Source organism: Ranitomeya variabilis, chromosome 1, assembly GCF_051348905.1.
Source record: "Ranitomeya variabilis isolate aRanVar5 chromosome 1, aRanVar5.hap1, whole genome shotgun sequence".
NCBI classification, from domain to species: domain Eukaryota; kingdom Metazoa; phylum Chordata; class Amphibia; order Anura; family Dendrobatidae; genus Ranitomeya; species Ranitomeya variabilis.
In genome coordinates this window covers 1,131,228,179-1,131,243,353 of record NC_135232.1, presented here as the reverse complement: position 1 = coordinate 1,131,243,353, position 15,175 = coordinate 1,131,228,179, and the positions used below count along the sequence as shown (strand labels likewise).

The following is a 15,175-nucleotide window of genomic DNA, read 5'->3' as shown; positions in this document are numbered from 1 at the left end:
CAGAAAGACGACCAGAAAGACGACCAGAAAGACGACCAGAAAGACGACCAGAAAGACGACCAGAAAGACGACCAGAAAGACGACCAGAAAGACGACCAGAAAGACGACCAGAAAGACGACCAGAAAGACGACCAGAAAGACGACCAGAAAGACGACCAGAAAGACGACCAGAAAGACGACCAGAAAGACGACCAGAAAGACGACCAGAAAGACGACCAGAAAGACGACCAGAAAGACGACCAGAAAGACGACCAGAAAGACGACCAGAAAGACGACCAGAAAGACGACCAGAAAGACGACCAGAAAGACGACCAGAAAGACGACCAGAAAGACGACCAGAAAGACGACCAGAAAGACGACCAGAAAGACGACCAGAAAGACGACCAGAAAGACGACCAGAAAGACGACCAGAAAGACGACCAGAAAGACGACCAGAAAGACGACCAGAAAGACGACCAGAAAGACGACCAGAAAGACGACCAGAAAGACAACCAGAAAGACAACCAGAAAGACAACCAGAAAGACAACCAGAAAGACAACCAGAAAGACAACCAGAAAGACAACCAGAAAGACAACCAGTTCTTTGGTGGTTGTTGTGGGGTCTTTTGTGACCTTTTGGATGAGCCATCTCTGCACTCTTGGGGTAATTTTGGTTGGCCAGCCACTCCTGAGAATGTTCACCACTGTTCCATGTTTTCGCAATTTGTGGATAATGGCTCTCACACCTTTGTTTTTCATTTGCTTTCTTTCTTTGGATCACGGCACAATGTCTAGCTTTTGAGGATCTTTTGGTGTACTTCACTTTGTCAGGCAGGTGCTATTTAAGTGATTTCTTGATTGAGAAAGGTGTGGCAGTAAGCAGGCCTGGGTGTGGCCAGGGAATGTGATGTGGTAAACCACAGTTAAATTATGTTTTAAGAGTGGGGGCAATCCTCTAGGATTGGATTTCTTTTTCCCTTAACCCCTTAGTGACCGCCAAAACGAATAAAACGGTGGATGCCAAGGGTACATATTCCCTAATCGTCTTTTAAAACGGCAATCGAGATTAAGGCTGTAGAGTCCCCTAGAGTAGGGAAATCTCTGGGGTCTCGGCTACTGGGGATAGCAGAGACCCAGGAGAACACCAGATTTTCCGATGCCTGATCACACAAAAAAAAGCGTGTCTGCTCTTTCAATGATTTCTTTCTCTCTTCTGATATGATACACATGTCAGAGGAAAGAGAAATGATGCCCTCCCCGTGAACACCCTGGGTACCTCCACTATCCCAGGGTCCTCCCAATCCGTTCCCCAGCTTGGCGTCATCTTCCTGGGGAAAAAAAAAAAAATTGGCAGGCGCATGCACAATGCGTCAGCCGAGATCTGCCGGCCGCTACCCTGCAACAATAAGGAATTTTTTCCTTATGATCATTGTGATAGAACCCATCAAATTAAAAAAAAAAAAATAGTAAATCAAACCCCCCCCTTTGTCACCCCTTAGTTAGATAAAAATTTTAAAATACATTTTTTATTTTTTCCATTCTTTGCAGTTGGGGTTTGTGGTGTGTTAGGCTGTGTGCACACGTTCAGGATTTTTTGTGTTTTTTTGCTATAAAAACGCATACATCTGCATCCCATCATTTATAATGCGTTCCACTATTTTTGTGCTAAAAAAAGAACGCATCGCGGTAAAAAAAAGCAGCATGTTCATTAATTTTGAAGATTTTTTTGCGGATTTCCCACTATATTATTGCATTGGGAACCTCCGGAAAAAAACTCAAAAAAATCCGAAAAAAAAAGCGCAAAAAAACGCATGCGGATTTCTTGCAGAAAATGTCCGTTTTTTCAGGAAATTTCTGCAAGAAATCTTGACGTGTGCACATAGACTTAGGGATGTGGTTAGAATTTTTTTTTTGTAAAAAAAAAAAACAAGACGACAATTTGACGGCTAGTGTTGAGCGCAAGTGCTCGCTAATCAAGTTTGCATCGGGTGCTTGGGTATACACAGAGTATCGCAGATAGCTGCTTGTATTTTTTTTTTTTTTTCGGGTGTCTAACAGCCGCAAAACATGAGGGGCAGGGACGCGAGCACCAGCGATATTTGGTGCAAACCCGAGGAAAACTGGAGTAGCGAGCGCTTGCGCTTAACACTGATGACATTCAATATGACGTCCTAATGTTATCAAGTTCTGTGTCGTACCTGTGGGTTCAAAATGCTCATTACACCCCTGGATAAAATCCTTGAGGAGTACGGTTTCCAAAATTTGACCAAAAAATTTTGTTCCAAAAAATCCAAGAATCGGTGGGATCCTTTGAAGAGTTCCAGAGTTATGAGCACATAAAGTGACCTTGGTCACAATGGTAAAGTTGCTAAAGAATAGGAAATCGGGGAGGGGGATAACACTTTTTCACACAAGTGTAAATGTCCACTCATCTCTAGACAGGATCCGACTACACGGGGCTAGTTTGTAGTCTGTTACCATGGAGACACAGTGGCTGTCAACAGGAGGACATTTTTAATGAAGCACTTTTTCAAGTTCCTTTAGTTTTTAATTGGATATAAACAAAAAATGAAGTAGTATATAGACTTCAGGTCCTTGTTTCCCATATTATAAGCTCACAAGGCGCCTATATTAGCCTCTGTGCCTACACTCCACATAGGTTCACTTCAGATCCTCTCCTATAGAGATATTAAAATGGCGCTGACAAATTTGATTGGTCGTCCTTGGCAACCAATTCCATCCTACACGCCAAAAAATAAAACCTCTTAATCAGATTGGTTACTATGGAAATCCCCTCGGCATCAATTTCCAAAATTGACTCATTACCCATAGTAACCCATAATCATTATCTAATAATTGACTACAAGATGCAAAAAATAATAAAAAATTGCAGCGATCTGATTGGTTGCTATGGGATACCGCTGTCTCTTCTATACCCGGCGTCCATCACTAGGATCCGCGCTTTCCTTCCTCACACAATAAGCCATAGATCAGCGCGATGTAGGAAGTGGAGCGGTGGACATGGCCGCCGACTCTATCATTGCGGTGTGTGATTTTTGCTAACGTAACCACAGAGTAACCAGAAAATTATAGGGCTGCCATCTTCAAACGGGATCCCAGTGTATGTTTAGTCATGGCTCCCGCTCCGAAACCACCGGCCTCCTCCCCGGTCATTAGACGGTGACCTAATAGCCGGTGTCGTCCGGAATAGGCAGTTATTCCCCCGGCCGGGCCGCAGGGCCCCGTGTACAAGACAGAAAAACTCCCTTCCTTCCTATTACTGTTTCCATTCTTTGCCGCATCCCAAACAATTGCAGTGAGTGTCTGTACCCGGCGCGGGGTGCCAGTCTTCTGTCCACACAGGATCCGTCAGTACCACCTAGATGTCTAAAAAGAATTATTACAAAGACCCCGGGTCAAGATGGCGGCAAGAAGGTCAAAAGTCCACTAATGACCTGATGAGTAGTAATATGGCAGGAAAAGACGCCCATACAAGTACCTTGTGTGTCATAAGGTCAGGAAACGACGCACACAACCCCCTATGTAACCTAGAAGCTCATCTCCATATTAAAGGGGACCTATTCACCAAGTCAAAAGTGGACAGTTTTTATTCCCGCTGCTCCCCTGAGTATTCAGATGTTTGTTTTTTTTAAATCCGCCATACGGTTCCAGAGATATGGGCCTTTTTATCCAGTTATTTTTATGATCAGTCAAGGGGGAAGAGCAGCCTAAAGACACGCCCCCAGAGAATCCCGAGAGACACGCCCCCAGAGAATCCCACAAGCCACACCCCCTTACCAAAAAAACCCCATCAAATCTAAAAAGGCCCATATCTCTAAAACCATATTGCGGATTTCAAAAAAATAAAAACTAAAATGATCAGGGGAAGAGAAGGAATAAAATAAGAGCAAAACCGGCTACTTCTGACCTAGCGACAGGAGCCCTTTAAATACACTACCATTTATCATAATGACCGTCTCTTCGTTACTTCAGCTTTTCAAACTGTGCCCACCGCGCCAACGTCAGAATTACAGGTGTCAGAACAATGTAGGTAACGTCAGAAAGTACCAAAACCTCCCACCTGACTCTGTGGGGAAGCAATAAACTAAAGTCACAACAAAACTGCCATGACTCATGGGCTTTTAGCTTCTACGTCCATTCTAGGAAGTAAAAAAAAAAAAAAAAAGCAATTTATGGCAGAGCTTCCCATTAATTTTTCTTGGTCATGAAGTATCCCTCTACAGTAATTGCCAGAATTACAATTTGTAATTTACGGGGGGGGGGGGGGTTTATAGTTGCACCATTTTAATAAGAGGCATCAGATTTGAGGCACACTGTTGTACAATTTAAAATATGTTCACTTGAGGTTGGTATTATTTCACCACTGTCTGGCAGCAATAATACATTTACAAAACCAAATACGTTGGTATTTGAGCACTGTATGGCGGTATTAAAACATATATAGAATATGGTCATAGGTTGGTATTTGAGTACTGTATGACGGTATTACAACATATAGAATATGGTCATAGGTTGGTATTTGAGAACTATATGGCGGTATGAATACATATAGAGAATATGGTCACTAGAAGTTGGTATTATTTGAGCACTGTATGGCGGTATGAATACATATAGAGAATATGGTCACTAGAGGTTGGTATTTAAGCACTGTATGGCGGTATTAATACATATAGAGAATATGGTCACTAGAGGTTGGTATTATTTGAGCACTATATGGCGGTATGAATACATATAGAGAATATGGTCACTAGAAGTTGGTATTTGAGAACTATATGGCGGTATTAATACATATAGAGAATATGGTCAGTACAGGTTGGTATTATTTGAGCACTATATGGCGGTATGAATACATATAGAGAATATGGTCACTAGAAGTAGGTATTTGACAACTATATGGCGGTATTAATACATATAGAGAATATGGTCACTAGAGGTTGGTATTTGAGAACTATATGGCGGTATTAATACATATAGAAAATATGGTCACTAGAAGTTGGTATTATTTGAGCACTGTATGGCGGTATGAATACATATAGAGAATATGGTCACTAGAGGTTGGTATTTAAGCACTGTATGGCGGTATTAATACATATAGAGAATATGGTCACTAGAGGTTGGTATTATTTGAGCACTATATGGCGGTATTAATACATATAGAGAATATGGTCAGTACAGGTTGGTATTTGAGCACTGTATGGCGGTATTAATAATACAAACCGCATATATATTTAGGCACCATCCTGTATAATACCTTATAAACGGAAAAATGACAATATAGGGTTTGGCTTGCACATAATATATCTTCCTGAACATCCATCTGAGGTAAATTTCATCTACTACCCAGCGCAGCCTCTGAATAATAAAGGGGATGTGATTCTGGATGACACCCCCCGCTCCCAGGATAAATAGACGAGCTGTGCGTGCAGCCCACTACAGAACAGCAAGCAAAAAAGTTCCGAGCCAGAACTCTCCTGTGACCCCCATGATCCCCCCGGCCCCTGACTCTCATGACTGCTGACTGTCCGCTTACATTCAGCCACTGTTTTTCCAGAAATGGGTTTTAAAATAAATCTGCTTTGTGTTTGCATTTTTTAAAAGGAACCCTTAGATCAAAAACAGGGTTAAAAAAAGAAAATAAAATCAGATTTCATACCTGGTCCCTCACCAGTGGTGGTGAAGCAGTTTTGTGCCCCTTTAACTCATCTCGTCAGATTAACGCAGTCGCCCAGCACTCAAAATAGGAAGAAGTGTAAAAAAAATGGCAGAAAAGTAATGGATGAATGGCGACATTTAAAGGGTTTTTTCCACCTTTCAGTATACAGCACGCCATTAACGTGGCTCCTTTAAAAATAATAAACCATAACACTGAGCCTCCACAGCTGCACCTGTGATTGACCAACTGCAGGGGTAACATCAAATCAACAGCGCTGCAGCCGATCCCTGGACAAAGTGTTACATTATTATTATTATTTATTTATTTATATAGCACCATTGATTCCACTACTACTGACTGTGATTATTAATTAACACAGGTGCAACATTGGCGCCCAAAATGATGGAAGGGATAAACCCCATAAGTTCAGCCCCCCAAACCTCAGATGGGAGACATTCCTTTACGGTGGGGTTCACATAAATTCCGCCCACTTTGTGCCTAGATCCTGAAATTAGTCAGGCCTGTATCTGATAATTCAGGAAATTTGGCAAATATGATAATTTTCCAGTCATTACGCGACTACTGGGTTTCTCCCAAAAAAGGTTTAGGTCTCCTTAGGAAAATCTATGGGGGCACTTTTGGGATCTACTTTAGCAATCTGATTGGCTGATAAGTGTTGGTGGTCCTCCATTGTACCCGACACTGCTGTTCTTGCTAACGAGAGAGGGGGGAGCCACGGACCAAAAATAGTGATAAAACATTGCATTGTTTAGTATGGGAAGCGCATGTCGGACCGCGGGTGAAGCACGAGTAGAGGGTTTGTTCTAAGGATTCGATTCTGCAGCTCTTCTCGTAATGTGACCCAGAATGAATCATCTGGACGGTTTTTCCTCTTTGCTTATTTCAAGAAAATGTTCATGAATTGCCGGCATCAGCAAGAGACAAGGATCTGAGCCTCGTTAATTAGCGCTGGCGTAAGGCGAAACCAATTACAATCCCACAGCCCTCTCCACCCCGTATCCTACAGACAGCGCTGCGACACCAGCGTCAGAGTACAATATCCGCCCTGACCTACAACCAACGCAGCCACGCAAAGCCCACCCGATCTCCATGAGCCGTCCTAAAGATGGTCCTCAATATTCATCTCCTGGACCGCCCCTTTAAAGTAATCACTGAGGATCATTGGCTTTTGAGAAACTTTAAAAGGATCCCGTCCGTTTGGCCTATTTCCAAAAAGAAGTTTAAACTACTGTCTAGTGGAAGACCCCATAAGCATCAGATGAAAGTAGTCAGAACCTGCCTAGAACTGCCAGACCATCTGATATCACATGGGGTCTCTACTGTCCCCCCAACAAATGATGTCGGGGAAAAGAGAATGGACAGCCTGGCCATCCAGTATCGCAGGGGCACGGTACGGCCATCCGGTATCGCAGGGGCACGGCACGGCCATCCGGTATCGCATGGGCACGGCACGGCCATCCGGTATCGCATGGGCACGGCACGGCCATCCGGTATCGCATGGGCACGGCACGGCCATCCGGTATCGCATGGGCACGGCACGGCCATCCGGTATCGCATGGGCACGGCACGGCCATCCGGTATAGTATGAGGGACTGCTATAGGGCATCTGATATCGCACGGGGACGGCCCGAGCCTCCGATATCGCACGGGGACGGCCCGAGCCTCCGATATCGCACGGGGACGGCCCGAGCCTCCGATATCGCACGGGGACGGCCCGAGCCTCCGATATCGCACGGGGACGGCCCGAGCCTCCGATATCGCACGGGGACGGCCCGAGCCTCCGATATCGCACGGGGACGGCCCGAGCCTCCGATATCGCACGGGGACGGCCCGAGCCTCCGATATCGCACGGGGACGGCCCGAGCATCCGATATCGCACGGGGACAGCCCGAGCATCTGATATCGCACGGGGACAGCCCAAGCATCTGATATCGCATGGGCACGGCACGGCCATCCGGTATCGCATGGGCACGGCACGGCCATCCGGTATCGCATGGGCACGGCACGGCCATCCGGTATAGTATGAGGGACTGCTATAGGGCATCTGATATCGCACGGGGACGGCCCGAGCCTCCGATATCGCACGGGGACGGCCCGAGCCTCCGATATCGCACGGGGACGGCCCGAGCCTCCGATATCGCACGGGGACGGCCCGAGCCTCCGATATCGCACGGGGACGGCCCGAGCCTCCGATATCGCACGGGGACGGCCCGAGCCTCCGATATCGCACGGGGACGGCCCGAGCCTCCGATATCGCACGGGGACGGCCCGAGCCTCCGATATCGCACGGGGACGGCCCGAGCCTCCGATATCGCACGGGGACGGCCCGAGCCTCCGATATCGCACGGGGACGGCCCGAGCCTCCGATATCGCACGGGGACGGCCCGAGCCTCCGATATCGCACGGGGACGGCCCGAGCCTCCGATATCGCACGGGGACGGCCCGAGCCTCCGATATCGCACGGGGACGGCCCGAGCCTCCGATATCGCACGGGGACGGCCCGAGCCTCCGATATCGCACGGGGACGGCCCGAGCCTCCGATATCGCACGGGGACGGCCCGAGCCTCCGATATCGCACGGGGACGGCCCGAGCCTCCGATATCGCACGGGGACGGCCCGAGCCTCCGATATCGCACGGGGACGGCCCGAGCCTCCGATATCGCACGGGGACGGTCCGAGCCTCCGATATCGCACGGGGACGGCCCGAGCCTCCGATATCGCACGGGGACGGCCCGAGCCTCCGATATCGCACGGGGACGACCCGGGCATCTGATATCGCACGGGGACAGCCCGAGCATCTGATATCGCACGGGGACAGCCCGAGCATCTGATATCGCATGGGGACAGCCCGAGCATCTGATATCACATGGAGGTCTCTCTACTGTCCTCCCAACAAATGATGTCAGGGGAAAGAGAAGGGACTGCCTAAGCATCTGATATCACATGGACAGGGTCTCTCTACTGTCCCCAGATAAATGATGTTGGGGAAACAGAAGGCTTGAGCAGCTGGAATGTCAAAGTCCAAACTTTTTGCTTTCAGTGCAGTGGCCTCCTCTCTCGTTGTTGAAAAATCATGTGTAATGTGGAGTCGGGAGAGGTAGCTGGCCGTATAGTCGACTTTAAGGCTATGTTCACACGGTGCGGTTTTTGCTGCGGATCCGCAGCGGAATTGCACTGCGGATCCGCAGCAGTTTTCCATGTAGGTTACAGTACAATGTAACCCAATGGAAAAAAGGACCCGCTGTGCCGACGATCCTTTTTTCCACAGGCAAATCCGCAGCGGTTTTGCCTGCAGAAAAAAGAAGTACCATGTCAATTCTTTCTGCAGATTCCGCTGCGGGTTTCCAGCAGCACCAATAGGAAACTGCATTTGGAAACCCGCAGTGGAATCCGCAGAAGAAAAAGGATCAAAAACCGCAGCTAAAATCAGCGCTGAATTTAGCTGCGGTTTTTCAAAACAGGACCTGAAAAAAAAAGGATGAAAAAAAGGATCGTGTGAACGTAGCCTTATCTCACGTGAATGGCCAGTTTTAGGGTGAGTTCACAAGTGTCGGTTTTAGTGCCTGCTTAGCTCTGTTGAGAGAGAAGGATTGTGCATATTGATATTCAACATGCCCCATCCTTCTTTTCTCCATTGTCTGCTCTTGTGGGAATCAGGATATTCTCATATTAGTTGGATGGCCGGTCCTGTTGGCATGTTCTGGTGACATTCACAGTGTGTGTACGGCCACCCGTAGTGCGTACCTGTTGTAATTAACTTTTATAGACGACATAAAAATGCACTGCAGTGTTGGTATATATATATATGTCTCTACTATATAATTGTCTAAGGGTCACTTCCGTCTGTCTGTCCTTCTGTCTGTCTGTCTGTAACGGTTATTCGTTCGCTGATTGGTCTCGGCCACACATATATACACATAAATATATATACACACACGTACATACATACATACACACAGGCATATCTCAAATCTCTCTGATGGCAGATGTTGAGGGAAAGAAGAATCAGGTTTTTGAGCAGAGTGTGAATGGGCGAGATGTAAAATTACTATAAGGGGCGCCTAATCCAGGGTACTATATGGGTGGCCCCCCGCACAGTACCACCACACATTAAACCATGTATCTGCAGTCGTTTGTCCTCCATGATTTATACCAGAAGAAATGAATGGGCTTTTGACGATGAGCGAGTTGAAGCGAGACCCCGGGCCTAGTAACGCTCCTGGGTACACCATAGGAAACTGAATACACAACAGTCCATACATTAGGAAAGCAGCTTCTCCTCCAACGAAACGCGTTGCGCATTTTAATAACCAAAAGGGCGGGCATCCATTGTGGCTGACAGATCGCCTCCTCGTAAAGCTGCTCTCTGCACTGGACCCTCCGCGGCTCCCAAAACAGAAAGACGCCTCCCGGCTAATGTTTCTGGTACTCGTTAAACTACTATTCCTCTGAGGAGGCAAAGGATGACGAGCTGCATCTAGGAAGGTGATCGTCTGCAACAATAATTATTTTTCTGTCCAAAAAAAAAGCTGTTCGTTTGGGTCACAAAACCAGTGATGAATCTTCATTAAGGACAGTGAAAATACAAAAGGTTTGTGCCACCGACATGTGGAGAGGGAAGAAAGCAGCGGTCAGGCATTTATGCCAGCAGATTGCCTGATCGTTTTTGTCACCAGGGAAAACAATCAAAATTCAACATGCCCGATCCTTCTTAAGCCCTTTAAGATGGATCCAAACAAGGAGGATCCTATTCGGTGACTGCAAGCAGAGACACGGGCACAGACCAGGAGATCTCCCTTCAACATTCAGTTCTGAGCGTTAAAAAGGGATAGGACACCCCTAATCCTTGCAATCATCTTGCTGTCAGACATTGTGAACTTTTTTGCCTGCCACGTCCAATTAGAGCCATCATAGAAAACACAGATAACATTATACTCAATGCCAGTCAGCTGCCACAAAGCCCTCAGGAGCACGTGACACAAGAATAAGAGGGCATGAAAGCGAGCCAAATCAGAGACGAGAAAGGGGAAGAACGGATAAAATAAGGACTGACTCAATGACACGAGGGCGATGGACTCTAGAATCCGAGAGTTTTATACTGAGGGGTTCTCGATTTTCCGCAGTGTTATAACTAAATTAGAAAGTTGTGAAATACTTGATTTTGGGCTTCATTTCAATACCACTGCTTGCTTTCAACGAAAGGACATTGTAGTATACAACTAAAAACCCCAAGACTGCAGACCTCATGGATTTACGCTACCCAGAAATGCCCCCTCATACGCTGGATGCTGGGTGTTGTAGTCCATCAGCGACGGGTTGTTGACAACGGAGATGAAGCACCCTACCGGGAAACTAAAACTCAACACCTCGCAGCGAGGACGGCGGATTACCCGACCGCCGGAATGTAACCTACAACGGACGGCGGCTGATTTCATGATCCACCACAAAGTGATCGATTCCTGAAACCGATCACTAATTTATAGATGAAATTTCCACTAGAATCCAGAGCCAAAAAAAAAAAAAAAGTTACACACAGAAGATATTTGTAAGCGATTTACCAAACAAAATGGAGATTTTTTTTTCAGTCAGAAAAAAAAAAATTTGTACGAAATTAGGCGCCGTCTGGACGCCATTTTGAAAAAAATGTGAAATCTGAGACATATGATGGCAGATAGGGCCTAAACTGTGAAATCAGCCTTTTATGGCCTCTGATGTAGTGAAGGGAGTGACAACCCAAAACAACGATGGACTCTGCCTCTCGCAACATATACATCTCGAAGAAAGAGTCCTTGTTGCCCCTAGCAACAAGAGTTCAGCAGTGATCTGAATGGCGTCCTCTTGTTGCTAGGCAACCCAAATTAAAGCGGTTTTATCAAACTGGGAGGGGCTACGCATTCTAATTAACGCCTCGTTAGGTTTACAGGCCTCATTTAGGTTGTCAAGGAATATTTGCGCCTCACATAAATAGTACTCAACATTCAATTTTAGGGCGGTGATCTGATGGGAGTTGTGGTCTTGCAACAGACAAAAAAATCCACAACCCTAAAAAGGTCCTGACCTCCACTGTTGATTATAGTCAGACATAACGAACCCCTTTAATAATGACGGACAAGGCTGGGCACTCAACACACGGTCACCATTACAGTTGCCATACAGGCCAACACCAAGCACTTCCAGGATACCTAGTTACAACAGCCAACAAGGCGGCCATATTGACTGTCAGTTTATTTCCTCAAGAAACTGGTGCCACTGGTGAGCGAGCCGAGGGGCCCATTAATATGGTGCCACTACCGATAACGAGGTACAAAATTATGTCACACAAATTGTGGGAATAAGTAGACAACAGCAGACATGAACATGTCGACAGCTCCTGCGCTCTTACATCTCCAGTGCATCAGTCATCATTTCACCAGAAAAAATAATAAATATTCACACGGTCAGAATTTGGTAAGTATTTTACCTCAGTGGTCAGTATTTGGTCAGTATTTGACCTCAGTGGTCAGTATTTTACCTTAGTGGCCAGTATTTGGTCAGTATTTTACCTCAGTGGTCAGTATTTTACCTTAGTGGTCAGTATTTGGTCAGTATTTTACCTCAGTGGTCAGTATTTGGTCAGTATTTTACCTCAGTGGTCAGTATTTTACCTTAGTGGTCAGTATTTGGTCAGTATTTGACCTCAGTGGTCAGTATTTGGTCAGTATTTTACCTTAGTGGCCAGTATTTTACCTCAGTGGCCAGTATTTTACCTCAGTGGTCAGTATTCGGTCAGTATTTTACCTCAGTATTTGTAAGCCACAACCAGGAGTGGGAGTAAAATGCAGAAGCGGTGACGTGTTCCCACTTTTGACTTACAAATACTGATGTAAAATACTGTATGTGTGAACATAGCCTTATTTGTCACCATCCCAAAAAAAAAAAGAAAAAAAAAAAGAAAGGAAATACAAAGGCCGTCGTGCAGCCAAAGTTCGCTCAGCGCCGCTGCTACATGGAGGTGCTGTAGAAGTAAATGGCGTCACACTGCGGCACCTGCACTATTGCGATGGCATTGGACTCGCTTGAAGCCATTGAAGCAGCGTTAGGCCGCGTGCACACGTTGAGGAAATTTCTGCACCGTTTCCGCAGCTCTAGGCAGAAAAACCGCAGCTGTAAAAACGGCATTTATGATGTATTTTGTTTTACTTAGGCTACTTTCACACTAGCGTCGTACTCGGCCCGTCGCAGTGCGTCGGGCCGACGTTCCGAAGCTAGCAGTGAATGCGCCGCACAACGGGGGCAGCGGATGCTGTTTTTCCACGCATCCGCTGCCCCATTGTGAGGTGCGGGGAGGTGGGGGCGGAGTTCCGGAAATGGTGGTCCGTCGGCAGCAAAAAAAGTTACATGTAACGTTTTTTGCAGCCGACGGTCCGCCACAACATGGACCAACCGTCGCACGAAGGTTGCGACATGTGGCAAAGCGTCGCAATGCGACGCTAATGCAAATCAATGGTGAAAAAACGCATCCTGCAAGCGCTTTTGCAGGATGCGTTTTTGCAACCAAACGACGCATAGCGATGTGCAGTGCACGACGCTAGTGTGAAAGAGGCCTTACTTGAGTGAGATCAAAGGTGAAAAACGCAGGGAACTGACATGTAGATTATTTTCTGCACCAAATCTGCAAGTCACAAATAAGCAACGTGCGAAAACAGCCTAAGTGTTCACTTCCATAGCGCCGCCATGTAGCAGCGGCACGGAGTGGGCCGAGTAGCCCTAAGAGGCGCCAGAAGAATCACCAGGCAATTCCTATACGCCAGAGAGACGGTCAGATGAGATTAGATGGAAGACGGGGTCATACACGTTTAATAAAAAAAACACAATATTAGACCTGTCAGATCACACAACATGTCACAGGTAGTGTGTCACTTCGGAAACAATTAAAGGGATAATAGCATCATCCACCGCACATCGCCTCTCCTCCAGGAAACGGACCGGTGATTGGATTTTTTTTTTAGTAAACTTTATACTGGCAATCAGGGCGTATCTGACCCAGAAGAGGAACGAGCAAGAGAAATACAGCAGGGATGGGGTTAACAGAGCGCAGGCCCCGACAAGGGGGGAGATGGGGCGCACTCTTGTTGACATGAAGCTACAAGTGGAACCTCCCAGCAGCACAGAGGGGTGTATGATAGAGAATACATGGATAATAGATAGGTAATACATAGAGAATAGGTAATAAATAGATGAGAGATAATAGATAGGTACTAGATGATAAATAGATAGATGATACATAGATATACATGGTAGATAATAGATAGATACATAGATATATATGATAGATAAAAGGTAGAAAATAGATAGATAATATATAATAGATAGATGATACATAGATAGTAGATAAATAGATTATATATATATATTAGGATAGATGATAGATATATGTGATAGATAATAGATGGATAGATAACAGATAGATGATACATAGATAGTAGATAGATATGATACATAATAGACAAATGATACATAGATAATAGATAAATAGATTATATATATATATTAGGATAGATGATAGATATATGTGATAGATAATAGATGGATAGATAACAGGTAGATGATAGATAATAGATACATAAATACATAGATAACAGATAGATGATCGCTCTACTCGCTGGCCGCAGACTGCAGAGTCATATAGTCCCGCTGACTCCCGCACAGGATGTTCCCGTCGCCGCGGCCTCTGACCTCTCCCGGCCCCATCGCCCCCCACAGCCCCGGACGCCCCCGATCTGCCCCCTGCAGTAATCAGGGGATGGCCATCGCTGATCGCCCCTTACCCTCAGCCCCCGGTGCAGGGATCCGGTGATCCGGCGATCTGCTGCAGGGAATCCGAAGCAAACGATCCAATATCGGAGGCAGATGAGATCCACGGCGCTGAGCCCATATAAGGGATCCAGGGATCTAGTGCAGGGATCCGGCTGGTGGCGCTCCCTCCAGGGTGGCGGTGCTGTCCGCGATCCGAAAGTTACAATCCAGCAGGGAGAGGGCGGGCGGGCGGCAGCAGGAGCAGCTACTGCAGCCTCATGGCGGCCCTGTGCCCCCGAGGGCCCGTGGGGAAGGGTGGGAAGGGGGTATGCAGGAGGGTGTGCTGGCTACAGCCCTGTGGGATCCGCCATGATGCCCGTGCACAGCGAGAGGGAGGCAGCAAACCGTGCACAGCGCAGATCCCGGGAGCACCGCCTGTCAGTCACGGCCCCGACCACGCCTTCTGGGCGAGCTGTCAATCACGCCTCCTCCGCTGCCGATCACGCCTATGACCATGCCCATCTATAAATACGCCTCTTTGTAACCACACCCTCTGGCTGACCGCCAATCATTTCTCCAGCACGCCCCTTCTGTGCGCGCTCACGTGTGACCACGCCCCTTCCCGGGCGCGTGGCCTGTCTGTCACAGCTCTGACCACGCCCAGCGGTACGCCCACATATTAGAGGCAGCGTCCTGTCACAGTCGGTTCGCATTGTCCGCCGCTCC

At 47.0% G+C, this 15,175-nt stretch overlaps 1 protein-coding gene across 2 annotated transcripts in view; it reads right to left on the bottom strand.

The window, feature by feature from the left end:
- Positions 1 to 14,951, bottom strand: part of PTPRA (protein tyrosine phosphatase receptor type A) — a 127,275-nt gene extending 112,324 nt beyond the window's left edge. The window contains exon 1 of one of the 2 annotated variants that reach the window (XM_077280292.1): positions 14,482 to 14,951. The gene's annotated coding sequence lies outside the window, so the exon portion shown is untranslated. The remainder of the gene's footprint in view (positions 1 to 14,481) is intronic. The other variant, XM_077280291.1, reaches the window with a different exon arrangement.
- Positions 14,952 to 15,175: the final 224 nt, after the last annotated feature.